This window comes from Oncorhynchus tshawytscha, linkage group LG24, assembly GCF_018296145.1.
Source record: "Oncorhynchus tshawytscha isolate Ot180627B linkage group LG24, Otsh_v2.0, whole genome shotgun sequence".
Classification (NCBI taxonomy): Eukaryota; Metazoa; Chordata; class Actinopteri; order Salmoniformes; family Salmonidae; genus Oncorhynchus; species Oncorhynchus tshawytscha.
In genome coordinates, this window is record NC_056452.1 from 10,119,748 (window position 1) to 10,126,783 (window position 7,036).

Consider the following 7,036-nt stretch of genomic DNA (forward strand, 5'->3'; position numbering starts at 1 on the left):
TAACAAATGTGTGTCTTTGTGCTTCCTTTATCAGATAAGATGATTCACCTTGTCCGTTTTAAGAAAATGTGTTATTGATACAGTTGCTGTTCAAAGTCATTTCACATTTCAAAAGGAACCCGTAATATTTTAGAGAGAGCAGCATGCATCAATCTGCTGAACATATCTCTCTTTGGGTGCATCCCAAATAGCACCCTATTCTCTACATACTGCACTTTTATATATATACGGTAGGGTGCCATTTGGGACATAACACACTGGGCACAAACTTGTTTCAATGTAATTTGTGAATGTATTGTGATGTGGAATCTACATAGACAGAAAATCATCAAACTGTTGTTTTGAGGGTGAAATTTCAACCACAGGATTATGTTATCATAGTAAACAAATTTGAAAATAGACAAACATCTGTATCTTTTTAAAACAATTCAGTCACTCATCGGAGAGGGAAGGAAATGTGTTTATCACCAACTGCAATGTGGTGTCTGTCAATGTGGCACGCGTCGCCAAGAGCTGCCATCCTCCCAGACGTGATCATTTGATTCCCCTCGTTCAACCTGTCTGGTGTCATTTGGGTTCGGCTGACTCGTACGTTCTGCACATTTAGAATGTACATGTGGTTGCCTTGACGGAAACCCAACGTGACATATTCCAGGCCTTGTACCTACATATCATTGCAGGCTATGATAATTTCAAGAAAGGCAGCTCGAAAACAAAGTCAAAGTATGTCCTTTTTTGCCTTGTTGCTTGCAGCTAGTACGGTTTGTGTCTCAACGGACGATTTTTGTTTTTGAAATGTGTCAATAAAATGATTGATGTTTTGGTTTTGTAACATGACATAATAAAGCTGGTACCACTACAGATGATTTCTGTGCCATGTTCTTTTTCCCCGGCTTTTGTCAGCTACTCTACCATTTCCTGTGAGACAGTTATCACCTAATCCGAGGGCCTAATCACGAGATCCAAAATGTCAGCACTGTTTCGTCCTTCATCAAAAATTCATTTCAATCTCATATTGTTAAAGATGTCCTTGTTAATATAATTATCTCTTGGCAACCCTGGGTTTAATGGGCGCAGAGGGGGGAAGCATTCGCAAAGTTGATATGTGTTTACTGCGTTCCTCGGGACAGGCAAAGGCAGGGCACTGGTAGATCTACAGAAGAGAGTCAGAAAGGGGCAGACAGGAAACAGCTGCTATGTGGCATGTTGATCGATAGGAGTGCGGCTGGTTAGAGGCACGCACACACACACACACACACACACACACACACACACACACACACACACACACACACACACACACACACACACACACACACACAGAGTTCAAGTGAGATAGGGGAGACCTCATGGGTGGAGAGTGCTAAATGCCAATCGTAAAGGCCAAACATCTCAAAAATGACTCAAGCACTTGAAGAAAGATTAACAATGCATACTCAGAGATAGATGGTACATGAATAAATATACATACCCTTCCGTTCAAAAGTTTGGGGTCACTTAGAAATGTTGTTTTTGAAAGAAAAGCACATTTTTTGTCCATTAAAATAACATAAAATTGATGGGAAATACAGTGTAGACATTGTTAATATTGTAAAGGACTATTGTAGCTGGAAATGGCAGATTTTTTATGGAATATCTACATAGGCGTATAGAGGCCCATTATCAGCAACCATCACGCCTGTGTTCCAATGGCAAGTTGTGTTAGCTAACCCAAGTTTATCCCTTTAAAATGATAATTGATCATTAGAAAACCCTTTTGCAATTGTTAGCACAGCTGACACCTGTTCTGATTAAAGAAGCAATAAAACTGTCCTTCTTTAGACTAGTTGAGTATCTGGAGCATCAGCATTTGTTGGTTCGCTTACAGGCTCAAAACGGCTAGAAACAAAGAACATTCTTCTGAAACTCGTCAGTCTATTCTTGTTCTGGAAAATGAAGGCTATTCCATACGGGAAATTGACAAGAAACTGAAGATCTCGTGCAACGCTGTATACTACTCCCTTCAAAGAACAGCGCAAACTGGCGCTAACCAGAATAGAAAGAGGAGTGGGAGGCCACGGTGCACAACTGAGCAAGAGGACAAGTACATTAATGTGTCTAATTTGAGAGACCGACGCCTCACAAGTACTTAACTGGCAGCTTCATTAAATAGTACCCGCAATACACCAGTCTCAACATCAACCGTGAAGAGGCGACACCGGGATGCTGCCCTTCAAGACAGAGTTGCAAAGAAAAAGCCATATCTCAGACTAGCCAATAAAAAATTAAGATGGGCAAAAGAAAACAGACACTGGACAGAGGAAGACTGGACGAATCTAAGTTTAAGGTGTTTGGATCACAAAAAATAAAATTTGTGAGATGCAGAAAAAAATTTAAAAGATGCTGAAGGAGTGCTTGACGCCATCTGCCAAACATGGTGGAAGCAATGTGATGGTCTGGGGGTGCTTTGGTGGTGGTAAAGTGGGAGATTTGTACAGGGTAAAAGGGGTCTTGAAGAAGGAAGGCTATCACTCCATTTTGCCATGCGATACCCTGTGGACGGCGCTTAATTGGAACCAATTTCCTCCTACAACAGGACAATGACCTAAAGCACAGCTCCAAACTATGCAAGAACAATTTAGGGAAGAAGCAGTCAGCTGGTATTCTGTCTATAATGGTGTGGCCAGCAGTCAACGGATCTCAACCCTTTGAGCTGTTGTGGGAGCAGCTTGACCGTATGGTACGTAAGAAGTGCCCATCAAGCCAATCCAACTTGTGGGAGGTGCTTCAGGAAGAATGGGGTGAAATCTCTTCCGATTACCTCAACAAACTGACAACTAGAATGCCAAAGGTCTGCAAGGCTACAAATGGAGGATTCTTTGATGAAAGCAAAGTTTGAAGGACACAATTATTATTTCTAACCTCGTCAACGTCTTGACTATATTTGTCACGACTTCCGCCAAAGTCGGTTCCTCTCCTTGTTCGGGCGTCGTTCGGCGGTCGACGTCACCAGTCTTGTAGCCATCGCCGATCCACCTTTAATTTTCCATTTGTTTTGTCTTGTTTTCCCACACACCTGGTTTACATTCCCTCATTGCTTGTCATGTATTTAACCCTCTGTTCCACCCATGTCTGTGTGTGAAATTGTTTGTTGTAAAGGGTTTGTGCACTCTGACTGGTTTGCGACGGGTTATTTTGTACCCATATGTTGTTGTTCTGGGTGCCGTTGGTTTTGCATATTAAACTTCTCCGGTTATTACCCAGTTCTACTCTCCTGCGACTGACTTCCCTGCAGCCAGTCACGCACCTTACAATATTTCCTATTCATTTTGCAACTAATTTCATGTATGTTTTCATGGAAAACAAGGACATTTCTAAGTGACCCCAAACACACTGAAATATGGGTATTGGGTAAATAAAGTTATTCCATTGATTTTAATATTCACCACTGGTACATATGTCTACACACAAACACACAGATAAGCCACTGATCTAGCTTTTGATGGTGTTTGTGTGTAGGCGTATGCACCTCTGGTGTTCATGCACACACACCAATAAGCAACTGATCTGTCCATCTTTTGCTACTGTGTGTGCGGCAGTCATGGATGCTTTAGTGATAAACCTCTTGCTGAGCAGAGGACTTGAGTGTTCCCTGGCGCCAGCTCCCTGCCTCGGGTTACAAAATGGATATTTGGCAGTTTGGCACTGTTCAAGCAGTGTGTGTGTGCATGCATGTGTGCAAGATGTGTGTGTCAGCATCATGACTTCCCTGGAAATTGCAACCCCTTAAACACATCTCACAATCTCCGAGAGTCAAGGTACTGTATGCACCATGAATTACTGGAAAGTCTGTACCACAATGCGTCACTATCTTACAGTATATTACTTATCTAAGAGTAGTTTGATTGAACCCACCCTCGCAACTTCGCAATTTAGGACTTCTAACCCCTTTTAAACATTGTGTGTTTGAGCTACATACTTCTGGGTTGTACAATTAGATTTGTCTATTTATTCTGTATCCGTTACCAACCGTTAGTCTCTGTGATTAACGGGGGCTGAGCTATAACCGTGTTTGTGGATCCAGAAGGGGCCAGGGTCTTTTTTTACAAAAATGTTTTTAGAGTCAGAATGCTTTGGTCTACAAACTATTAAACGTTATCTATGAAAAGCTGAGACAAGTTTTGCTCTGATGCTCACAAACTACACCAGTCATTAGAAGGTAAGGGGTTCTTCCACGTAGACGATCATAGGAAATAATGTATATAATGTAATAAGCTCACATAGTAGCTGTCAGAAATTCCAAACAGTTGTCACTCATATTTAAAATATCCAGTAATGCATATTGTTCTCTTTTTCCCAGTTTCAATTTTTTTAAGTTTCACACCAAATTCAATTTTAATATCATAAAAGTACAAACATATAGACCAGTATGTTCACAATATAAAAGAAAACACAAAAATACATAAAATCTGTCAATTAATATTCCTTTCACATACAATACATAGAAACTAGTAATTACCTTTCAGGCTGTTCTGTTACATATAACCGTATAAAGTTATTGTCAAAAGATCTACACAGATAAACTGTTTCATTACAAATAAATCAAACAATGAAAACCCAACGCCTGTTCTCTGACCAAAAGGTAATGCTAACTCTGAACAGTGCTATGCCATAGCAATGAAATGTACACTTTCTCTACAAATATTAACTTTTAAATCCCAAACACAGAGTAACCTTTAGGAAGTCAGTGCAACATATATACAGTGCCGTCAGCAAGTTATATCACAACCATTGACATTTTCCACATTTTTCTCTGTTACAGCCTGAATTTAAAATGTATTTAATTGAGATTTTGTGTCATTGGCATACACACAAAGTGGAATTTTGACATTTTTACAAATTAAATAAAAATGAAAAGCTGAAATGTTTGAGTCAATGACTATTCAATCCCTTTGTTATGGCTAGCCTAAAAAAGTTCAGGAGTAAACATTTTCTAAACAATTAACAATACTGTAAGTTGCATGGACTCACTCTGTGTGCAATAATAGTGTTTAACATGATGAATTACCTCATTTCTGTACGCTCCACATACAATTATCTGTAAGGTCCCTCAGTCGAGCAGTGAATTTCAGACCCAGATTCTACCACAGAGACCAGGGAGGTTTTCCAATGCCTCGTAAAGAAGGGCACCTATTGGAAGATGAGTAAAAAAAGCAGACATTGAATATCCTTTTGAGCATGTTGAAGTTCTTAATTACACTTTGGATGGTGTATCAATACACCCAGCCACTACAAAGATACAGGCGTCCTTCCTAACTCAGTTGCCGGAGAGGAAGGAAACCACTCAGTGATTTCACCATGAGGCGAATCCTGACTTTAAAACAGTTTAATGGCTGTGATAGGAGAAAACTGAGGATGGATCAAAAACATTGTAGTTACTCCACAATACTAACCTATATGACAGAATGGAAAGAAGGAAGCCTGTACTGAGTAAAAATATTCCAAAACATGCATCCTGTTTGCAATAAAGCACTAAAGTAAAACTGCAAAAAAATGTGGCTTAAGAAATTCAATTCATGTCCTGAATACAAGTGTTATGTTTGGGCCAAATCCAACACAACACATCACTGAGTACAACTCTTCATATTTTCAAGCATGGTGTTGGCTGCATCATGTTATGGTTATGCTTTTCATCGGCAAGGACTAAGGAGTTTTTTTTAGGATAAAAAGAAACGAAATACAGCTAAGCACAGGCAAAATCCTTGAGGAAAACCTGGTTCAGTCTGCTTTCCAACAGACCCTGGGAGACAAATTCACCTTCCAGCAGGACAATAACCTTAAACACAAGGCCAAATATACACTGGAGTTGCTTACCAAGACGACATTGAATGTTCCTGAGTGGCCTAGTTACAGGTTTGACTTACATCGGCTTGAAAATCTATGGCAAGACTTGAAAATGGCTGTCAAGCAATGATAAACAAACAATTTGACAGAGCTTGAAGAATATTTTTAAGAATATTGTTCAAATATTGTACAATCCAGGTGTGCAAAGCTCTTAGAGACTCACAGCTGGAATCACTGCCAAAGGTGATTCTAACACTCAGGGGTGTGAATATTTATGTAAATGAGATAATTCTGTATTTAATTTTCAAAACATTTAAAATAAAATCTAAAAACATGTTTTGACTTTGTCCTTACGGGGTATTGTGTGTAGATACTGTAACAACAAAATGTGGAATAGTTCAAGGGATATGAATACTTTCTGAAGACACTGTAGATCGAAAATATAACTTAATAGGATGTTATTAGTATGTTATTTAAATCAAAAGGTAAATTTACCGTAGCATATTTGACCATTAACATTCACCAGACATACAGTAGCTTAGCATAACAGACCATTAGCTTCCAATGGAGGAAATGCTAACATAGCTTAACTCGGTCAAAAATATATTTATACTCAAATTAGACACCATAGTAAAGTTAGATGAACTTGATATCTCAATAATTGAAGTCATATTTCGTACTTGTGTACATTACTAACCATTTTACACAGGGCGAAAGAAGACACAGGAGATAAGTTTGTTTTTCATTCTGGCAGTTTTATCCTCTTTTTGGCTATAGAAGAACTTTATGTGTTCTATACCCTCACGCTCCTGCAGCGCCCCCTAGTGGTACACACTGGATAACATTGCTCCCATTGGAGGTTCATGAAAAACTGAAGAAGAAAAAAAACAACACAAAAAGATAATAGCTTAGAAAAAAAGTTTCTCAAAACAGTAAATTGTGACCAACATATATTGTGTGTGTCACATGCTCCTTGACAAAAACAAGATAGCTCCTGACATTCCTACATATTTACAACTCGTTAACTTTCTTCCACACTTTAGGTCCTTTAGTACACATGGATGGGGAATTGGTAAGGAGGTGGGAAGTGGCAAGTTGTTCCCCATACTAGCAAATAAGGTGCATTATAAGCCCCTATTGAGGTGACTGTAAGATGTGTAGTGAAGGCTGACCTAGTGTATGGTATGTCAACATCTGTCCCTACTGGATCGTC